The sequence below is a fragment of the Zosterops lateralis genome, assembly GCF_965231275.1.
Source record: "Zosterops lateralis genome assembly, chromosome: 6".
In the NCBI taxonomy this organism is placed as follows: domain Eukaryota; kingdom Metazoa; phylum Chordata; class Aves; order Passeriformes; family Zosteropidae; genus Zosterops; species Zosterops lateralis.
This window is the reverse complement of record NC_139761.1, coordinates 44,693,354-44,716,835: the sequence shown is the minus strand read 5'-3', so window position 1 is coordinate 44,716,835 and position 23,482 is coordinate 44,693,354.

Genomic DNA, 23,482 nt, shown 5'->3' with positions numbered 1-23,482 from the left:
TCTGCAAACCCTACACCTGGGGAAAACCAAGCCAGGCTCTGTGCAGGAGATGTCTGACACCTGGTTCCTGTGTGGTGTCCAGCCTGTGTCCACATTTCCCCTCTGTGGGCTCACTAACACAAGGTGTCTGGGTATACAGCTGTAGTCAGCTTCTGTGTCTTGCCTGAGCTGTGGGAAACAAAGACAGTGAGCTGGCCTTGCTCTTTGCCACTCAGTTTGTTCTTCCTGAGGGGCCAGGGACCCTCTCAGACCCTGCTGAGGTGATGCACAGGAAAACAAACAGGGCACATGGAGGAGCTGAGCTTCCACGTGTAAGGTGAAGGTGTACCTCTCCTCTCATTCCTAATTCATGAGGGTCCTGTCTTGATAGCACTGCCTGTTCTGGGGGAGGTGAGGCCCTTTAAGAATCCTCTTCTGAGAAATTGCTCTGCCCATCTGTGAGGGGACAGCTTCTCCCTTGCAGAAGGTACCTCAGTCATAGAGAGCTGATGTATGAAACCAGTGTGTTTATATGCTACTCATGAAGCAAGGAAGGTTTATGTGCTTTTGGAGCTGCTTTGTTACATTGAGATTTTTAGTTAAGCTTCCATAAAATAAGAGGCAGCAGGAGAGGACATACTGTCCTCTGCCTACAACCCTTTTCCAGATGCCAGGGTGCCCCAACGGGCTTAGACACAGAGGAGAACAGGTTCTTCCAGCAAGCTGGGAGAAAAGCATATTCCTAGTGATTTCAAATGGTTAGCATTCAAAAACTGGTCCTGATCCTGCAAGCTCTTTGTGTATGTACTGTGGGGAGGACTTTCCCTATTCCCTTCCAGCTTTATAATCCCCTCAGCCTGTTAATAAAAAGAAGCCACAAGAGAAGCAGATGTTGCAGTGAAACACAGCAAAAAACTTCCCCAAAAGACAGTATTTATCCAAGGCAATAAGGAGGAGCTTCCTAATTTTGCAGAGCTATCAGTTTTGCGCCTCTCCATCTTTTACATTTATTTCCAGGCTGCAGAAGCCAGTGTGACTTGTCATTGTTTGCTTAGACAGATTGTTTTGCCTTGCAGCAAAAATACCAGTTATTGCTAATTCTCTTTTACTGCTAAAGAGAGAACTCTGCCTGAGGGAAACCTGACATTGAAGGCTGTGAGACTCTCCCATCTCTCTGAGGAGCTTCCTCCACACACCTGTATGGATATACCATCCTCCTCCTTCCCTGGCTTCCTTTCCTCTGGGCCCAGCCCAGAGTCTGTTTTCCATCCCAAAGAACAATGGGATGTCACCCATAGATAGGAAGTTTATCACCCCAGATAAAAGTATGTCATCCATAGATGGGATGTCCTTATAAGCCCCCTCCAGACCAGTCTTAGCCCAGGTTGTCCTGCTAAGGTGACCATGCACTTGCCCTGGCCTCTCTGTGTGAGTAGCACTGTGGCTGACAGGTTTTGGGGTGAGTTTTTTCCACCACCTCTGAAATAATCCAGTGATCATGTGCTGGAGAATGACAGCAGAATGGCAGTGATGGCAAGAATGATCATGCTAGGTTGGATACACATGCAAGCTGACAGTCCACCCACAGGATCAGGGCAGGAGGACATGATGGCTGTGGATTTGAGCACTTTGAGGGGTGTGAAAGGCATGAAAGGAAATGGTTACTGACTAGAGACCGGCTAGAAGCTCTGAATGAGGCCTCCACCTTTGTATTATCCATCTTTATAATGGAAGTACCTGCAGAATTCAGCCTTTTTATGTGGGTGTGGAGCCAAGTAAGGAATCCCACTGTTCCTTCTGGAGCAGTTCAGAGGTCTCTCCACAGCAACACATCCTTGGCCAATGGCTACTCCGTGAAAGCTGGGACAAGCCTGAATTCCATCTCTTGTTTATGCCAAGGCTCCCTTAGGATAAAGAAAGTTGCTGTATTTTCTCACCCTCTAAAGGCATTTCTGTGTATGGGGGAGCAAGGGAGGGATCTGCCAGTCTGCATCCACAAGGCTGGGCAAAGAAAGGCACAAAACCTTTTTTTGTGGTCCACTGACAGGGAGGAAAAACCCAGGGAAATCTCTTCCAGCTGCTTTTGCTCACTCATGGCTTCTAAGCAGGACATTTTGTTCCTCAGGGCACAAGGGAGGTTGGGTATATTCTCCTCAGAGCCCAACCCCACATGAAGCACAAGGAAGGTATTTCCCAATACTATCTCCCTCTTCACAGCTGAATTCAAGGGCAGATCCTGGGCTTTTCTTCAGCCAGTGAGGATGTGGCAAGGCTGCCTGCCTAGCGAGACACAAGGTCTCAGGCTGGTCGTCCCTGCTCCAAGCCCCATGGATCTGCTGACATCCCTGCATTTCAGATTTTGTACTAAACAGCTCCAATCCACAGATTGTAAATGACTCAAATGCTCTTCATCAGCAGTTGTTGAATCCTTCCCTTTTACTTTCCAGGAAGGGGGAAGAGGCTGATTTATTCACTTTGCTGGGGTGGCAAAGGACAGAAACAAACTGTAAAAAGGAACAGCATATTCCAACATTATTCAAATCCTGAGGTTTACTGCATGCAATCTGCCCTTCCAGGATTTCAGCCCTCTCATGAGTGGTATCTTAATTTCTATCCAATTACAAATAAAGTGTGCACCATTTAACATTCTAAGGGAACTCTCACAAACTGACATGAGATGTTCCTCATAGCTTAATGATACACTAGTTGTAGTTGTGTGTGGTTGTATCGTTGCTTTTTCAGAGCACTCAGACTGCTCATCTTTGTCACAGGTTCCATGCTGCAAACTTTACAGGGAGATTTTCTTTTTGCTGGAGAGTGAAAAAAGGGGAAAGGAGAGAGTGAAAGTCAAATTTTTAAAGGAATGTCATGCAAACCCCCCTCATTGTGGTGCTGAAGTCCTGAGCAAAGTTTTATTACTGAATTTCCTTTTACTACAATGATGATTAGAGATATCAACGATTTTACTGGGCACGGTGCAAACATTATAAATTGCCTCTCCCAGCCTCTCAAATTACCAATAATCTAACAGTCTGATGTCAGCAAATCTGACACCATCAAGTGGCTGAGAATTTATCACCCCAGAGAGAAAGGGATCACTGATCACCTCCCCCACATGCTCAAGCCTTTCACTCAGTCCCCTATGCAATGTTTTCTTTTTCCTTTAAGAAAACAGAGCAAACCAAAGGTCTATGGCATGACCTAGGATTCCGTAGGTCCTGAGACTCCAGAGACTGTTGGTAGGAAGTCTGGTCTGTGGAAGGCTTGCAGCAAGTGGCATTTTGCAGCCAAGCAGCCTTCATTTCAGGATGGGTTCATCTGTCCAGAGCTGTGGATCTTGCCAGCCCAGCCTTTTAAAAGCCTTTATTAAACAAATTCCAAAGGGATGCTGCCAGGACACCACAATCAGCACTGCTAAAATTTTTTAAAAATCACTTCACTGCCATTGTTTGAAGGGTATTTTCTATTTCTGCTATTCTTTTTGCTGAGAGATGGTGACAGCCATGGAGAGATGCATTTGTAAACATGCATAATTCTCTCCTGGCTAAGGCCAAGACAATAGCCTTTCCTTATCTCAGACAGCAGTTGAATTAATGGTGATGTCAGTCAATGGACTCTTGATTTTGTTGATTCCTCTCCAGCTCACTCACCAGCCTCCAAGGAGGATATGGAGTCCAAACTTGTTATGTGGCCAATAGTTTTTACAAAATTTTCATGTGTCATGCTGATATGACTGACTTTCTGACTTTTGCAAACAGCCCATTTCCCAGTCCTCCAGTAAAAAACCCCACAAGTCTCAGCTCTTTCTCTGCCTTAGATAATCCATGTTTTAGCCTCTGGGGAGCTGGTAGGCCCAAATTCTGGAGCAAATGCTAATTAGACAGCTGTATTTCAGCCCCACAGGACTGGTAACAAAAGGCAACAGCTGTGTGAAAATCTTTCCCCCTTCAGTGCTGAAGTTGGTGAGCTGAGCAAAACTTATTGCATCCTCCATTCCCTCCCTTGTGCAGGTGGTTTGCACAGTGCAGAGCATCATGAGGGCCTTGGGTTCTGACCATGTTGGAGCACAACAAGCAAGGGGGGCTGAAGCTGCCCTTCTGACAAGCAAGAAAACTCAAACAACTCTGTCTTGCTCCTGAGAGGTCAGCTCCCCATGGCAAAAGAGAATGTGCTCTTTGGGGTCATGGGGGAGGCTTAAATCAGTTGAAAAAAGGAGGCCTGAAATCTTGTCTTTTGTTGGGGGGAGGTGGGGTGTGCAACGAGGAATCAAGTATTTTTGCCTCAGCTTGGTCTTTTTTCATTACAAATAAAGCCAAGTACCACCTGGCTTTTCCTCTGAAGTGATGCAGAAATGGGTGAGTTGATACCATTGTAGCACGACAGATGCCAAGAGAATTCATTTGAAGGGTACTGATGAGAAAAAAAGACACAACCGTATTTTCTTTTGTCAACGCTTAATCAATTAATATTTTCAACAAAGAGCTGGGAGAATAGACTCTAAAAAGAGGTCACAAACCATCCAGAACCATGGGGGATCTCCCACCACTCTTGCTGTGCCTGTGGCTCCATGTGCCTTGGTTACTTGGTCATTTTATTTGGGTGCTGCAGCTGGAACATTTCATGGAAGTCTGAAGCTGTAAGCCTCAAGGATGCCCTAGTGAAGCTAGAGCAATCAGTTCCGACACCCCTTGGCATTTCCAGCAGCCTACTTGAGTGCAGCAGATACTTTTACCAAGATTGGAGGCTCTGAGGTCAGTCTAAAACGTGCAGGGACCTTCTAAAAAACCAGCATCTATAGATGCAGCTGACACCTCAAAACAAAATAGTGTTTAGCTTCTGGTAAACACCACACCTATAGGAGAAAGGCAATTTGATCCTCCTGCCTGGGTGGATGACCAACTAAAGCAATCCAGCTCCTGTGAGGTGTCCCTTACCAATACAGAAGGAGTGTGGGCCCCCAGTGCCCAGTCCTTCTCCCATAATGTCTCATTTCTGTCTGACAGACAAATCTTGCTGTAGTTTCAGCTGCAGGGCTCTCCTCCTCCTCAGGGGCCTGCTGCCCTCATAAACTACCCTGGCTTTGCTCTTGTGTCCTTTTGTTGCTGCTTACAGTATGAGTTTGACACTCAGTGGTTGCTTTACACCCTTCTGCCTACTCCTACAATGTGTATCAGGACAGGACTGAAGGGCCAAGGATGGATGTAAATGGGACTCCTGGACATGGACAGAGGTTGTGTGGGGGAGTTGGTTGGATCAATTAAGATCTATAGATGTCACTCCACACCTACCTGAAAGGAGGTTGAAGGGAGCTGGAGTCATTCTCTTCTCCCTAGTAACCAGTGAAAGGATGAGAGGAAATGGCCTCAAGTTGTGCAGGGGAGGTTTAAAATTAGGTGCTAGGAAAAATTTCTTCACTGAAAGAGTGGTCAGGTGTTGAAGGAGACTGCCCAGGGAAGACTCGGAATCATTATCCCTGTAAGTGTTCAAAAAGTATGTGGATGTGGCAACTGGGGATATGGTTTAGGGGAGAACATGGCAGGTGCTGGGTAAATGGTTGGACTTTACAGTCTTAGATGTGTTCTCCAACCCTGATAACTCTGGGTCTTCCAGGCCCTGGCATGGCTGCAAATGAGCACTTGTTAAAGTTGTGAATGAGTCTTGGGTACAGTGAGAGCCTCCAAGCCACTTGTGCCTGGCAGTGGGCAATTGGAGACACATGAAGAAGAGCCCAAGAACAGATCAAGCCCAGAGTGTGAGGGTTTTCACAGCCTCCACCGATGTATGGTTTCTATATTTTATGGTGCCTTTGTCTGCCCTGAATCTGTCCATCCTTTCTAGTCCAGGATCCAACACATCCTGCTGTGGGCAGTCCTGCAGTGTCACTGCACATCATGGGAAAAGCCCCTGTTCCTCCTGGACATTATGAATCTGTTGTCTCTTGCCTTTGTTTGAGTTCTCTGAGCTTTTTTATCAGATGAGACAGAAGTTAGCTATCTTTGCTAATTTCTTCCATACCATCTGAACTACTGATTTCATTATATCAGTGGGCACAGAATGGCTGAAGGCTGAAAACTCTGTGTGCTCTAATGTGGTCAGCAAACATGCAGTGGATTAGTAGCAGACTCTGTGTCTTCTCTCTGCCTTGGAATGAGTTGATTTTAGTAACTCGATGGCATAGAGGGAAAGGGATGGAGGTACCCAGACAGATGCTTCTCTCTAGTATTGCAACTACTAGAGCCATTCAGACAAAAGAGAGCTAACAGCACTGTGAAACCATGGCCTCTCTTGCCTTATCCCAGCCTGGCTACTTGCCAGGCCAGCTAGGCAGATGAAATCCCCCTGCGTCTCATTCCTTGCTATGACCTGATGCTGAAAAATGCACTTTTTCAGTCCATGTTCTTGTGTGCCACCCATCTCCTGAGCCACGAAAATCCAGTTTGAGACAGGGAGGGACATTCAGCTATGCTCTTATCTCCTCCACAAAAATGAGTATTTCTTTATATGTTTTCTTTTTAAAAAAAGGTCAGGGCCTCAGAAAAACAATCTCTCCTGTCCCTAAAATACTGGGATATACAAACACTGAGACCTTGGCCTCAGTGTTAAAGGTCACTGGAATAGACCTGCACCTCTCTGCTCTCTCTCCAGTTGCTTATTCTTTCAATTCTACCCTTCAACTCTGAATGTGTCCCTGGATATTATTCCTTCAGACAGCCAGTCCCCAGCAGCTTAGAGGATACTCCTGCTTGCACAAGAGCAGCTGGATCTCCTCTGCATGCCTGCAAGGCTAAAACCCGCTGATTATTTCATGGGAAAAGATGGGAGGGAGAGACCCGGATAGCCAGAGCAGAATAGCTTAACCCCTACATTGCTGGATCTCCTACCCCCACTGTTGTGCTGGTGATCTGAAGTGTGTGTGCAAGTTGGGACACACACAGGTGCTGCCTGGATGCCCTCACTTTTGAAAGAATGGTTGGTAAAAGGGAAAGAGGTGAGGTCGTACCAAGCAGCAGGCAAAGAAATGCAGCCTGAAAATAACACAGCACCTGCAGGTTTTGAGGAGAGACAGCAGAGAGGAGCTGGGAGATGCTGCTGCATTTCTTGACAAGGGGAAAAACACCAGGGCTGGATATCCTTTCTGAAATGGTCATGTTGTAGTCACATTGGGCTTTTTCTCACCTGGAATCACTTTCTACTTTCAGAGGAAACAACATTGTTGCTTCTAAAGGGTCAGGCTGGTATTGAGAGTGAGCCAAAGAAGCCGTTCTTTGAGGAGGGCCCCTGGGTGCCTTGCAGATGGTGAGGACAACCAGTAGCCTGCAGTGGGTGAGGAGAAGTGGACAGGTGGTGGCACAGTTCCTCAGAAGAAAAGCCCCTCTGTTCTCTCCCTCAAAGCCTCCTGCAGTAGCTGGAACCTTCCGTCCTCTCCAGAGCTCTGCCTGATCCAGAGACCTTTGCCAGGCCTTCTGCCTTGCTTTGGTGAGCAGAAAAATCCCTCGGGGAGAATTTGCTCTTTTTACTCCTTTAGCTTGGCTCTCTGCTGGGCCTTGCTCCATCCTCAGCCCCAGTCCCTATGCAGCTCCAAGCTGGACCCCATTCCTTCCTTCCCCACAGCCCCCCCTTGCAGCTCTACCCTCCAGCTGTGCCTTTGCCGAGTGCCAGTGCAGGCTCTCAAAAACGGCCCTGACGCTTTGCAGGGACACTCGGGGATTATTTGCAGTGCCCTCCCTGTCCAGATCACTCCAATTCTTGCTCCCAAATACTCCCGTTTGCTCCTCTTCACGGCCTCTTGAGTGCAGCCGGTGTGTGGCGAGGCATGCGAGCTCTCTGGTGCACCCCAGGCAGGGAAAAGCAGTCCTGCACCCTATTTGCAAATGGGGACTCTCCACTCCCCCGCTTCTCTCCCTCCCCGGTGACAGCCCTGCTGCTCCTCCCATCCGCGGAGGGAAGGCTGCCTTGCTGGGCAGACACGTCCCTGCAGGACAGGGGAGGATGAACTGCAGATCCCCCGGCAGTGTTCCCTCCTCCTCTGCCAGCAGCATCAGCCTGACGGGACTTGGAGCCGAGCTGTCACAATGTGAGTGGGAAGTGGCAGCACAAAGGGACTGGCAGCCCGGATGGATCTGCCCACCATCCTGCCTCCTCGCTGCCTTCATGCCCAGGCTGCGGCTGGCTTCCTGCAGCCATCGGCAGGAGGAAGGTGGAGAGAGAGGGATGCAGAGGGGACAGTGCCCCGCAATGTGTGTTAAGGGACCCCCACACCCAAGAGCCTCAGAGCCGCAGCTGCATCGACCATGAGAGCGGTTTTTATGCGATGGGCTGAAGGCAGCTCGGTATTGGGGTGTGCGAGAGGAGAAATGTGTCCTTGCGATAACACCCCACAATGGATGTAACCAAAGCCACTTGCCCCTCCTAGAAGAAAAGTTTCAGCATGTCTCCCTCAGGTCTCTCTGCCGTCCACTTCATCCCGAGCTCGCTGCACTTGGTGGAAGCAGTTCAGTCAGCTTTGGATTGCATCTGTGTCAGCAGAGAACAGCAAAGCCTGCCAGCTGAGGTGGGAGATGCCAGCAAACCAGTGGCGCCCTCTCCTGCCTTATCCTTCCTTTTCGGTTTGCAGCCAAGTCCTCGCTGTCTTTGCAGGGTTTTGTGGGATAAAACACCCGCCGTCTCCCCCCCACCCCGGGAAAGCAAAACTTAGCGCATCCCCCTGGAGACCTCTCCTTTCACAGCAGTTTGCAAGCCACCACTCTTACATACGGTTTGGCATCTTTGCCCCCTTTGCCTCTCATTTCCATCTAACAGTCTTTAAAATCGTGCAGACTCATTTATTTCCTTTATCGTGTGTTCCTGACGAGAGATTTCCTGGCTCCTAGCTTTTGAGGTCTGACCAGATCCTGCGCTCACCTATCCTGCCCCAGCAGTCCTGATGGTGGCAGCTGGGCTCTTTCTACCTGCAGCACACCCTGGGCTTTGTTTGCAGCTGCCTGGTGCGTGGAGCTGTACAAATCCACGCTGGTGTGCAGTGGAAAGGGAGAGGTCTGCTTCCTTTGGTACAGGGCTTGCAATTCCAGCAGTGGGGTCCTGCAGCAATGAATCAGCCTCAGACTGACACAAATGTGTCCCTGCCCTGCAAACTCCCGTGTAAGAAGTTAATTTGCAAGGGGATTTTTAATCTATATAAACACCATTTGAAATAGTATTAGCTATTTCACAGCAAGTGATCAGATTTAAAGGGGGGAGAAGACATTTTGTCATTGACTGTAGTAGTTATAAAACAAGAATATGATGCAGGTTGGGAGGCCGAGGTTGTTTTATTTCCACCTAGATCTCGTGTGTGAATACAGAACACTCTGCAGTGAAAAAAACATGCACATTACTCTGCATGTGATTCCTCTGTGAGGTACCTCTCTGTTTAGATAGAGTTTTCCAGCAGTCAGTTGTCCTTCATAGCCTGAGCAGATAATGCTGCAATCCAAGATGCCCAGAAAGTTGTCTATTATTGTGGCTATTGCCATTAGTGAAAACTTCCAGCTTAAGAGGGACTGAAAATAGCTATAACATGGTACTAAAGGTAATGGTTCCAGTAGCAAATGATGAAGCCTAAGAGAACTCTGCAGGCTTGAGATCATGGGAAATATGAGAATTTTTGACCTTGTATCGTCTGCACACTTTTTTTTTTTTTTTTTTTTTTTTTTTTTTCCCCTGCTAAATCTACATTTGCTTTGAACAGGAGAGAGGGAAGAGGTTGGCTGGCAAAGGGTGAAGTCAGGATGTCCACTGATCTGTGTCCTTGCTCTGAAGTTTGACAGTGCTGTTGGAGACCTTCAAGCCATTCTGTTTTCCTTTGGCAGCCTCTGCAGTCCAGCCCTGAGGGAGGACCTTGCTGGTCTGATTTGGAATGTGGTTTTATTGCATTGATGCTGACTCAGATGGTTTACAAGGGTAAATTCTGAACCTCATTTACCTGCTACTGTTTCCTTAGATGTCTGGGGAGTCAGAGCATGGGAGCAGACCATCTGTCATCCCCAAATCAAAAGAAATATTTGAAAAGTTCACTTGGAAACAAAAATGCTCGTGGGCTAGAGGTCGAATCTGGGACACTCTTACACTTGAATAACCCCATATGGAATGGTATTGGCAGGAGCCAGCACCCTCTAGGGCATACAGACATCCTGCATTACGCATCTGAAATGCATGGCCGTGCATAAAGACTGCCAGAGTCAGGAAGAAACAGCTGCAAAAGAAGCACCAGATTTTGATGTAATATGTACTGCCTTCCATTGGATCAGAAACAAAACCCGTGGGGAAGAGGGAGAGCTGTCCATCCAGGACAGCTTTCTATGGTAAAATGGTCACTCCTCCTGCCAGCCTTCAGCAAGGGATTAGATCCCCTCTGCAAAATGATCCCCACAACTCCAGGAACACCCACACAGGACACAAGCTGCAAAGATAGAGTAAAATTTGTAAATCCCTGTTGATTTGGGGCTTTCAGCCCTGCTATGTCACCGTGAGCCCAGGAGTTGCCAAGAAGTGCCAGTATTTTCTAATATAAGTTGTGGATGACCAAGAGGGGGTTAATTGCATATCAATTCACTCTGCTCTGCTGGACTATTGAAAGTTGTTGGATACAGACAGAGCGATAAAAGGCTGAGCTCAGCTGTCACTCGGTGGTAAAGCAGGGCTGGTAGCCTTTGGCAGTGGTAGTGGAACAAATAGGTTGGGAGGAGGTGTTCCACCTGCCCAGTGGGAATCTGGCTGGAGATTCAAGAAGGGGCTTTAAGGTTCAGAGTAAAGCCGGGGGATGGAGAGAGTGACCATATGCATAATATGCACTAGTTCAACGTTAAACATCTTGAAACACTATGGGTTTGGGGTTTTTTCCTAAAAATACAGCACTCTACTGGTTACTGTAGGCTACAAGGTACACTTGCTCTTAGGCTTTTTTCTCTGATCCTAAGAATTATAGATCTATCTTATTGCTAGTGGGTGAAAGCTCAGGTATCTAAATCACTATTATGAAACTGGAAATACACCATCTGAAAGCCCTATTTCAAGACTACAAAATAGCCAGAGTTGACAATGCTGCAGATAACTCAGGTCCAAAGCATCTGAGTTAATTTCCAAATGTTCCTGTCCTGCATTTCCTCTTCCTAAAGGCTCCTGACTGCTCTGATGCGGGTGATCTTGATTAATAATGCAGAAATGTGTGAGAAGGCAAAAGCAGCATCAATCCTTAGAGGCAGTTCAATAAAGCAACAAATGGTTTTCTCCTGAGGTGTGTATTTATCCTGATGGTGCTGTGATGAGACAGATAAAAAGCTAAGTAGGAAGCCTGGTTCTGGTGACTCCTGGAGCAACAGGCATCTTGTATGGCTCTCTTCTGCCTCATGACAGATTATAGGCTTTGCATCTTCTCTTCCTCAGCAGAAGTACTGATGAGATCCTGGCTCCTTACAGTCTCAGCTCCTCAGAACTCAGCAACAGAGAACATAAGCATCCTGTCCCACAGGTCCCAGCTACTCTGGAGAGTACAACTTTAAACTTCACTTCAAGGGGGAGCTAGAGCAGCAAATATGTAATCAAGGATTAAAAAGAAGTGATTGGAATGGGAACCACTTCTGTGTCAGTTCTCTGGCTGCTTTACCAGAGTGCACAGTGTGCATGGAAAAGCCTGGGATTAGCAGACATAGTGTAAATGCTCTTGATATGGTAATTTATGTAAGAGGCATGATATCTTATTGGATGAAATGATGCCCCGATTAGCTCACTCCCCTGTTTTCTATTCACACTGCTCAGATGTGTTTCAGTGCTGGTAGAGGTAGCAGTGCAGTAATACAGGTCCTCAGTGTGGATAAAATGACATTGCTCTGTTCCCTTCAGAAAATGAGCCCATCTTCTCATGCACAGGTCTACACTAGGATTTTCCTATCCCTCCTGTCCTGAACAAACCTTTGAACCACTGCCAATGTAACTCTACTCTGTCTTCCTGCATCTTCTGGTAGGAGCTGGTCCAGCCAGCAACCACTCAACACCCTCCTGACGTGCTTGTACAGACGGGTGCTGCTGCTCTCTGCTCCTCAGTGCCATGTTGGCAGCCCATTATTCCAAGGTCTTTTTGACTCTGGGCTCTACCACCAGCTTTAAGATTGCAGCACCTCCTGGGCTGGGAATAAATGAGCTGTGCATGTGTTTGTCAGCACTGGCCTGCAGCAATGCATGCAGGCAAAATGGAAATAAGTGAGAAGCAACATTAGCAGAATGTCCAGAGACAGACTCTGATGGCATGCATGCACCTCCACACCCAGACAAGTACCCTGAGTGCACGCAGTGACAACCAGCTCAAATGAAACTTAACATGAACCAAAAGGAAAAAGGCAGCTTGACAACTCAAACCCTTGGCAAAATGAAACCAATGTGAAAGCACATCTGCAAAAAAATGGTAAATTAACAACCTTATTTATTAACAAATTCTCTTGTGATGAGTAATGTCTTCTGGCACCTAGCAAGCAGTCAACCTCAAGCTAGCAGAAGTCAGGAAGGATGTTGAATAATCCTGTTTTTTGCATCAGGTGATCATTCTGGAGGCATGTGTCTTCCCTGGCTTTTTTAGAGGCTCTAGCCCTTTCAAAGGGAAGGCTGCAAGCTGTGGTTGCAATCCATGAATACGATCCTTGAAATGTAGTTATTTCTTTCAAGGGTGCTGGCCTTCTTTTGCAGGAACTAACTCCAGTTTTCACTTCCCCTTCTGCTCTCTAACCTATTAAACCAGAGATAGTATGTTACTGTAAGTAAGTTAGAGACTACTAAAAGTGGTTTGTGATCTGCTAAAAACTTGGGAAGTTTTTTTCTGGTCTTTTGGGTAACTGTGTGAGCTGCCCAAACTATTGCCTGATTTGCTTGGACTGCTGAAGGTTTGTTGTGGCTTTAGGATGTAAGGAAAAACAGTGGCTGTGTGCAGCCATTGACAAATGGAGGGCCACAGACCTCACTCATTTAGCTCAGGGGCTGGCACTGGCAGATTTTTTCACTGTGTTATGTTGTTGCTCAATGACTTGTGCAACCACTCAGGGTTTAGAAGGACTGCACCCATTACTTTATTAATTCAAATAGCATGCTGCCAGCCTCAGATAAAGGGGAACTAACAACCTCCTGCAGTGTCAGGGGTTTGTTTGCATTGTTTTCTATGCCAACAACTGTGAACATTTTCCCTGGAGTGAAGAAACTTCCTCTAGTTGGGTTGTTTTTGACGACCAGATGAGCAGAGGAATGGCGTGTGGCCATATTGCTTCATACTGATAGACAAAAAGAGGCCTGTAAGTATATTTGTTTGCTCAAGGGTTTTATCTTTTCTGATGTGATTACGCTTTTTTTCCCCTATGCTTTTGCAGTATCAGGGATGTTGAATCCTCTTGCTCTCTCTTTTGATGGAATATTTGTAAACTACCAAGGAGGTGCCTAACACAGAGATATGACTCATGGCTTTACATCTGATTGCCAGTTGCCAGCCTTGAATAATTCCCAGGTTCCTTTTCCTGTGCTCCTCCTATAAACAGCTCTCCAAGGTACACAGATCTTTGAGACAAGCTCCCAAGCCACCTGCTCTCTTCTCACCTGCTGTTCCTTTTTCTCTTGGCATGAAATGTCTGGCTAAGGTTTCTGTCCCGAAGGACCCAACAGCTGCTGAACTGGGTTATTAGCCACAGAGAAAGGAGCTAGGGAAACAGAGAGAGACCAGTAACCTAGCTCTAATTTTTTCCTCTCCAAGAGGGGAACATTCATGAGACTAAAAGGCAAGAAAAGAAGTTTTGTTCAAATTGTCACCTTTCTGTTGTGTCTCCCCTTCCCTCAAGAGTGATCAATATACATATATCTATATATATATCTGTATGGCTTCTACCAGCCCAAAACTAATTCTTAGTACCCAATAAAACAGAGTTTTTCCCCCTGCACCAACAGACAGCTCCTGTTAACTCACCCTAAAGTTATTAGGGTATATTAGCTGGTTTTGCTAAGTCTTTTGCAAGGCATCATACACCTGTATTCAGCTTGTGTTTCATCACATTCACCATGTCCCTATCTGAGATGCAGCCTGTACTTTTTTGTCCTCTACACCATCTCTTGTCAGCTTAGGATGAAACCTTTACTTCTTGGAATTTGTCCTTCCACATTATTGTACTAAAAAGTACTCAGACTGAGTGGGCCTATGGCCAAGTAATCCAGCCCGTGCCATATGACTGAATGGTAGAAGATGCTTCTAAGGAGCCAGCAAGGAGTTGTGTAGAGTTAAACCACCTGGAAGTATTGTGCTGCCCTTAGGCACAGCTGCCAGATGGTACAGTGTAATTATTTCTATTATTTGTATCCTTTTCTTTCCTTTCTCTCCTCTTTCTTCTTACAAGAATAGCATATTTTGTCTGAGTACCACTATGCACCCATTGCAATGAGACCTAGTGGAATTTGGTGTAAGACTGTTTCTCAGGGAGCCATTCAAGAGCTCCTGCTTAAACTCCCTTTTCCCCTCCGCTTCCATAATAGAGCACCCTTACTTCTCCTTGTAGTGGATTCCATCTCTCATCTAGCAAATACCCTTTGAGCCAATTTGCATTGCTGGAGAGCAAACCTGAACCAAAGGAGTTTCCACACTTCTGATCTGGGAAATAGAAATTACAAAAGGGGTCAGCCCGGAGCAACAAGCAGGAAAGTTTAGCTATCGACTAGATCAGTGGTCTCCAAAGTGGGGAGTGTGCACACCATGGGGTGCACAAGGCTATTCAAAACTTTTTTTCCTGATAGTGGTATGCAAGATAAAAAAGTTTGGAGACCATGGATCTACATTTACCACAACACACCTTCCCTTCCATGCTTTTCTGTCTGGAGGGTCTTAGCTCTACATTTATGTCCAAGGAGCCAACAGGATTAGCCATTGCAAGGGCACTTTAAACTTGGTTATGAACAGAAAGACCTCAGAGACTGGATGGCCACATGAAAAAGATGACCAGGGAGACGTTTCTGATGACTGGGTTTGCATATACACAAGACAGAGGCAATTATTTGCCCTGTGGACAAGCAAGGGCTGACATGAGTCAGTGTTTGCCAAGTAGTTGTTTTCTGTTTTTAAGGTGATTCTCTGAAGGCCTGAACATGAATGCTGACAGATGGTGATCTCTGGTATAGTGAATGTGAGTGTTTTTAGTATAAGAACACCCATTTTAGTACCATTTAGAAAGCAACACTTATGCTTATAAAGGGCAACAGAAATCTTGCCCCATTAATATGGACATTGTAGTTGGCTGTTGTGTTAGGCAGCACCACATTCTGCATTCACATCAAGTCTGTCATCTTCATGAAAGTGAAAGATGTGAAGCCAAAGAAGACATATATCTGTCCACTGATCATTTAGAGTACATGGATGTACTCTAGTGTGTGTGTTTTTTGGAAACATTTCTACTTTTTCTGCCATTATCTAGGTATGTGATTTCAGGGTAAGAAAATGGGTGCCACCTCTAAATGAGTGACATTTCAAAGTGATTACCACTAGGTTTCAGAGTTAAATGACCTAGTTGTAAGGATGGAGGCAGTGCACACTTTGTGTCAGTTTGAGAGAGGCAGAAGAGACACTGCTATGACCAGAGATTGTGGTGTAGCTGTAAGATCAAGCACTTGGAAGTCCATTGAAAAACCCTTTGCTAATTCTGAAGGTATCACTATGGAGCAAAGGGACAGAAGGGCACACCAAATTGAGCAAAAGGTAACAGAAGCAGTAGCTGGTGACAGTCTCTTCTTCTGCACTGTTTGTGTGAAGTGGTCTTTGGGAGTGTAGGTATGGAGGCCCATTTTCTCTGTCTCCAGCAGCCTGGGGAACCTCACAAGCAGCACCAGTTGCAATCTGAAACTCATATTGTTTAGGAATTGTGTTGCAGAGCAGTGGTGGGACAGGCACAAACCACCCCATCCTGCCTCAGAAATGTGCAACAGTTGGTGGGGTACTGAGCAAGGCTCCCCTGCCAGCCTGCTCCCACTGGCCTCTGGGACAGCCTCCAAGTACTTATTAGCAGCTGCTCTGTTGAGATATGCAGGAGATCTGGTGCAGCAGGAGGAGATGTCTGTCACCAAAGTGCCATGAGGGTGGGCTTATATCAAAGACATTCATTTTGCCTGACAGGATGGCAATAGGTTAATCAAGCAGAAAAAGCAGAGAGCAGAAGATGCTTTAACCCTTTCTGCTTCCTTGCAGGCTCTGGAAAGTGGAATCAGTCCTTAAGCCACTCTCAGACATGTGCATGCACCTCCTTGTATAGCCTGCTTTCCAGGCTTTCAGTCCAATTCCCCACTGGTGTTCAGGCTATCTCTGCTATCTCCTTCCACCACCCCACTCCTTCTTTGAGGCTTTTTGTCAGTCTTGGGTCATGGCTGGGAAAGCCACAATGTCCTGGGCAGGCTGGGGAGGAAACTCTCATATGACACCATTAGTGGCCATCTCTCAGCTCACTAAAGAGATGATTATGTAGGAAATGAAGCACCAGAAAGTATGCTGATGGTTAACTGCCCTCTCTTGCCCTGTCTGTACCTGATCTCAGGAGGAGACTGGCACCATGCTTTGGCATCCCCCAGCCCCTGTGGACACTCCATAGACCCCTGTTTAAAAACTGTGGGTGTATCATACATGTGCTGTATCATTAGAGCAGCTACCCTCTTCTTCCATTAGTATTTCTACTCTTTAGACTGTTGTGTGGTTTGTTTGGGCTGATTTTTCTTTTCTTAGCAAAATCTACAGGTACAGACTGTGATGGCTTGGTAATAATACAGTGTCTTTTTCTATGCAGCGATGCCTCAGAGTTTGTCTGAATCCAGTCAAAAGGCTTTATCTTAAAATAGCCAGCTTTTTTCTTTTGTAGCACAACAAACCAAAACCACATCTGCTCACACTGAGTAAATTTGTGCAGGCTCCTGATCACCTCATGTTTTAACATTGCAGCCATAAACCCTGGAGTGCAGAGGTGGTGGGTCAGAATGGTGACTTGCAGAAATGCCACCAGACAAAAGGTTGACAGCAACATTGTGAGGCTTTGCTTTAATGATCTTTGTTTCTTTGAGTTATGCAAAGAGTTACAGCCTTTTCCTTCTGTGCCTGTCTAAGGCCAGAAGGCTGGTGGCTCAATGGAGGCTGCTGTTAAGGTCGTGAGTAGAGAGAAAATGATGGAAAATTCATTGGCAAATCCACGGCTTGCATGCGCACAGGCTGAACATAAAGCAAAAAACCACCACCAGCAACATTTGCAGAGCATTCAGCCATTCTGGCTTCACCTGTACATAATCCTCAGATGTTCTTGGCATCAGATCAAGATCCTGGTTTGTGGTGTGAGGAGGGAGGGAGGAGGAGGACTGAAGCAGGAAGTCCTGTGTTTGACTTGAACACGTTGCACTCCAAATCAGGTGTGGTGCAGTCTGCGATCTATTTAATTCGGAAAGTAGCATTCGAGCTTGACTCCTTATTATTGATGATCTTTTCAAGCAAGAAAACCCCTGTTTTCAGCATAGAGGATATAGGCTCAAGTTCAGGTTATTATTTTTATGCACTCCTAATCCCTCAAGTTAAAAATCCCCCTGGCATAGCTCTAGGCAAAGATGGGATTTGGTAACTACTGTCATTATAATTTTTTTTTTTTTGTCTTTTCATAATGGCGGTTCCCTGTTCTCTGCCACTCCACCCAAACCCCCACTTTTCCCACTGTATGCATTCTTGCTTATGTTGCTTTTCCAGCATTACTTTCTGAAAGGGTTACCTCTTGTTCCCAAATACATTCTTTCCACCAGCTTGGGCTGTTCTGCAGAATAAAGGAAGCAGCCAGGTCAAAGCATTCTAGCATGAATCAGAAATCCTTATGGATGAGCTAAACAGAGCGGAGCAGAAACCAGGTCAACAGCAGCTCTCATGAGAATTTAGCTATATCCCTGGAGTGGCCGTTGTGATCTGTCCTCCCAGCCCTTCTACTTCCCTGTACGGTCACACCTGTGCCAGGAGGGGCGTGCACAAAATCTTTGTGTGGACAAGGCGGGTTGTACTGACCAGCAACAGCCCGTTTCACTTGTCCTTAGGAAAAATTCATCAATTAACTTACTGGAAGTGTTTTCTACTCCCACGAGTGAAGCAAAGCCTGCCTGCTCCCTTTCAGAACAATGTTTTGCATATGAGGAGCAGCTCTTGTGTGTGTCTGTACAATAACCATCGGACAAGTGCCACATCTCTCTCAACACGAACATTTACAAACCAGAAGCAGACAACACCACATTCTCCCCCTTGTGGTGATGTTGGAGTCTCTGCGTCACGAGAAATCCAAATTCCAGGACAGCCAGCAACGTGGATTTGGACACTTGGGAATTGGAATGGATTCATCTGGCAAGCTCCAGTTCTGGTTTATTATATAACCCTACAGGATGTATAGGTATATACAGGATGTATAGGTGTAACACGGCAGCGTTGCCTGCTGATGTGTGCACCAAGTCACATTAATGGAGCACAGCTGCCAAGTGCAGCCCAGAGGTGAACTACAACAGCACTCCCATCCAGACTTCACAACATCTTCCACGGATAAAGCATGCTTTTGGGCTTGGCTAAGGGATCTTCCTGGCTGCAGTGTGTTGGCAGGGCAAAACAGTGGGGCTGTGGTTAAAAAAACTTCTCAAGGGCTGCTTTCTGCCTTGTGCCATGACCCCAAAGCAATTTTAACAGTTTTGTGATACCCCCCTTTCTGCCCTACCTCTTGCACAGTTTGTGGCTCTCTTTGGTCCCAGGTTCTCTCCATTTTCAGCCAGACTTAGTTAAAAGATGGACGAGATAGAGAGACAGCTAAGTAAAGATAGATAAGTGCAGGACTTTGCAACACATTGCTCCATGATGTCAGGTACAAAACACATCTGACAAGGCACTGCTAGAAATATCTTTCAGGCTGCTTCTGTGAGGAGGTAATGCAGATTTAACTCGTGCTTCAGAGATTCTCATGGCTTCCAAGAGAAAGCATTTCTGGTAGAGTGTGACATGCATTTTTCATGGCAGATCTGCAGTAACATGATGGCAGTGGCACAGCTCTAGGAGTTTGAACATAAACAGGAGCATCCTGATGGGTCCCCAGTAATGTTATATCTGTGCTTGTAATGTTGTAATTATCAGTGAGAAGATAATTCATAGCTGTTTGCATGCATTTAGTGCTTTACAGTAATTAAAAATCCAGTCAATCTGATGGTCTCTCCTTGTGACCAATTCTTTAATTTTATGTATATTGTTAAAATTAAATTACATCAGAGTCTTGGCTTTAAAATCAGTTTAAAAAGAGCAATTGGGATTTAATTATGATTTTTTTAAGTGACTACTATCAGTGGATGGGAACCCCTCTGCTCAAATATGAGGAATTAATCTCAGTGAAATTTAGATAAATTTATCCACATTATCACTTTTAAGGGCACTTGTTTCACATTTCCATATGTTTTCCCACATACACCAAAACCAATTTAGAATGATATTCAAGATTTGTATGCAGTGTCTTGCTTGAGGAAGCTAGAATGCTCTGAAAAGGCTCAAAAACTAGAAGAGTTGGCCAGACTCATGATTTGGTGGGACTGAATTCAGGGCTGGGAAAGATGTAGGATCAGAAAGAAATCTAATTCCCTTCAAGACTGCCATACCAAAGGAAGCCATTGTACACTTGGCTGCTGGAGAACAAGGACTCTCTTTCCCCAGCTAAAATGTCTCTTCTGTCAGCCTAGGAAAACCAGCTCTCCTGCAGTCTGTGCTGCCTCAGTTGCACAGAGCAATAGTGCCTATTCCAGCATTGGTATTTTGCAGAGAATGTAATTCCCAAGGAATTTATTTCCTTAGCACACCACTGTCTTTAAAAATAAAAGCTCCAAAGAATCATCATGGAATTTTTTTTCACAATGTGATTTTTCATTAGTAATTTATTCAGTCTAGCAGATGCCAGCCTGCAAACTATGCAAAGAGCAAATCTCTTCCTCCAAGTGTAAATATTTATAGATCATATTAAATAGTATTTAGTACTGTGCAAACATATTGTCAACAGTTCCAGCCAGATTCTTCCCTAATCACAGCCTGGGAGTTGGCACAGGCATGTCCTCCATGAGAAGATGGTTATCAGAAAAAATAATAGCAAGCTAAATAGGTTCTTGGCTTAATTAAGGCTGGAGTTTACACCAGAGGTGAATCTGGCCTACACCAAGTTAAAACTCTGTTATAGCAGCTTGTATGTACCACACACAGAGCTGGAAAGATGATGCTTCCCTAGGGGGACAGCTTTCCCAAGCAGGCTGGGAGCCTCTCTTGGCACTGGACAAAATGGGCCATTACAATGCAGGGCAGGGAGTTTCAACCTTTTTATGTTTTAATGCAGTTCCACATTTTCTTAGACATAATAGGAGATGAACGAATGTAATTTGCATTAACTGGCTTTGTTTATTTGAATAATCTAGAAGAACAAATATTCCTCATTCAAATCACCATCTGTTCTTAAAACAGAAATGTGCTATTTCTTAAACACAGATCTGCCTTTTGGTCTCCAGCTCAGCCAGTGCAAAGTCCCTGAATGGGTTAATGTCTGGGTCATAGCTTGACTATACTGAAGCCATTAGTGTTTAAACTAATATCCTAAAATCTCCTTTCCTGCACCTCCAGCCCCAAACCCTTTGATAGCATTTTGTTATATCCCATAATCTCTACTCTCCTGACAATCTGGAATAAATGCAAACCAACTGAAAGCTCATTTATATTCTATGAAAACTTGCTATTGCAAGCGTGTCTTAGCACCCTGGCTTTTCACATGAGACATGTAAAGTTGCAAAGATCTCCAAACACTTCAAGACTGTCCTCTGGGTGTCTCAAACAAAACAGCCCAACTGACCTTCTCCATGCATCGTAGGGAGATAGGGAGTGAGGGCACCTTCGTGACATCCCGCTCTCTTTGGCTGCATGATCACAGCTTTTTTTTCAGTGCCTGTAGTTCCCCATTGCACATCTGGACTTCTCTATGGGCATTTTTTTTTCTCCTGGGACTGTTTTTGCACTTGTTTGTGCACTTGTTTTCCACTGTGCTTGTTTTCCACTACACCAACCCTAAGGGCTACATGCCCTTGTGCTTTGCTCAGCAGCTTCACAATATTTCCTCCACCACTGTGCTTGGTCCTGCCAGATAATCTGTTCTACAGCAGAGGGTCCCCCTCCCCCCTTCAACTGTCTCTTCTAATTCTCTTACATTGCAGAGCTTCCTTCTCCCTTCCTCCTCCTCTGGAAAGGAGGGGAAGGAATATTTCAGTAAATGCTGATATCCTATGTGAATGATGGAATGATAGATCTATACAATGTACACACACAGACGTGCTTTAAATTGACTACTTAATGTAGGCTGCTGGCCAGCTTTGCATTTTGTCTATTTTTAATTAACTGATGGACCAGCGTTTCAGCTCCTCTGCCTCCTCCTCCTCCTCCTCACTGCTCATTTTGAAAAGCAAATTTTTGTGTTCTAACATTACGTTGGGATGTGTGAATGATTTTGGTATCACTTTCATCTACGGCCGGATTAGCAGTAGCAGACAAATCCATACATGACTTGAAGGAACAAGGATTTGTTCCTCACCTGTTTAATGGTACAGTTACTATGTGAAGCCTCTCACAGTCTGGACTGTGTCTGTGTGTGCACAAGGCTGGTTTCTGCCTTTTTTTTTTTTTTTTTTTTTTAATGACTAATTTTTTATAGCACTACAGAATGGTTTCAGTTGGAAGAGAACTACAAGATCATCCAGTTCCAAGCCCCCTGCCATGGACAGGGACACCTTTCACTAGACCAGGTTGCTCAGGGCTCCATCCAGCCTGGCCTTGGACACTGCCAGGGATGGGGCATCCACAGCTTCTCTGGGAGAACTGATCCAGTGACTCACCATCCGTACAGTAAAGAACTTCTTCCAGTATCCAATGCTTCTCTTCTTTGGGCAATCTGGAAATAACCCAAAGGAGCTGGACTCAGGAGACAGTGTGCTCACTCAGAAATGGGCACCCATGGTTTCCTCAAGTCTTGCACCTGATGCCATTTCATGGAGCCAGCTCCACACTTCAGAGTGCAGCTCAGACACTTGTATCATGTATGTGTCTGTATATACATGAGCAGTATGTGGTATATAAAATAGTCTGTTGCTGGTAAGGTTTGCCCCAGGCAGCTGGGGGCTTCTGATGTGCCAACTTTTGCCATAGACACCAACACTAAAAACAACAAAACAATCACTGAAGAGCTGATTTCTGGCCTTTGATTTAGTATTTAATTAAGCAGCATGCTCTGTTACAGCAATGCCGTGGGCACTGGACCGGCATGTCCAGTGAGGCAAAGACCTGCACAGCGTGGGGGTTATATCAGAACAGTTATGTCTGGATTATGGTAGAATGTGTGTTTTTCATACTCCGGGATAGCAAGACGCTCTTAGCCAGTACACTTATCTATTTTTTATTTTTTTTTCTTTTCCTGCTGGGTGGTGATAATGAACCATAGAATGGTTTGGGTTGGAAGTGGCTTTAAAGCTGATCCAGTTCCATCCCGCGGCCACGGGCAGGGACATCTCCCGCCAGAGCAGCTGCTCAGAGCCGCCTCCAGCCTGGCTGTGTCGGAAACACACACAAACCGGGTCGGCACCGAGGGGAGCTCTGCCAGGCCCTCCTGCTGCAGGGCCACGGCCGCGGCCGGTGACGCCGGAGTCACGGTGCAGAACACAGGAGGAGAAGGGAAACAGCCTCGAGACAGAACTGCAAAGACACCCCGGCAGCCCCAGCCCGCGGTAATTCACACAAGTCACACACACCGTCCCCGGGTCCCGGGGCCGCGGCCTCTCGTCACTTCCGCCGGCCGCGCCCGCCCTCTGCCCCCGGGCCCTTTCCGGGGCCTTCCGGGGCCACCGCCGGGGGCGGGGCCGGGCCGGCGCGGGGGGCGGGGCCGGGGGAGGCGGGCCAATGGGGCGCGGGCGGGGCGGGGCCCGGCCGTGGCATGTGGCGGGGCCGCGGGGCTCTGGCGTTCCTTCCCTGCCCGGGGCTCTTCCCTGCCTTTGCCTGCCCGCGGGGGCCGCGCCAGCGCCGGCCCAGCGCCTCTCCCGCCTCGGGACCGCGTTCTCGCACGGGCTCCGCCACGTCGTGAGTTGCGGGCGGGGACTCGCCCTGGGCCCGAGGGAGCGCGGGCGGGCGGCCGTGCCGGGTCTGTGGGGTCTGAGGGGGCGCGGGGCCCGGGCGGGGCGGCGGGCGAGGGGCCGCGGGGTGGGGGAGCGGCGGCCGGGCAGCCGTTCCCCTGAACCGCCACAGAAGTTGCGAGTACATTCGCGGCACGAGTTGGGAATGAATTTTGCAGTGAGTTGCAGCCCTTCCCCGCAGCGGCGGAGGGAGCGGTGGCGGTGCTCCCCGCAGTCTGTGGATGGGTTTGTTGGTGGGGAGGCGGGAGCGGGGAGAGCCGGGGTTCACCGCGGGGAG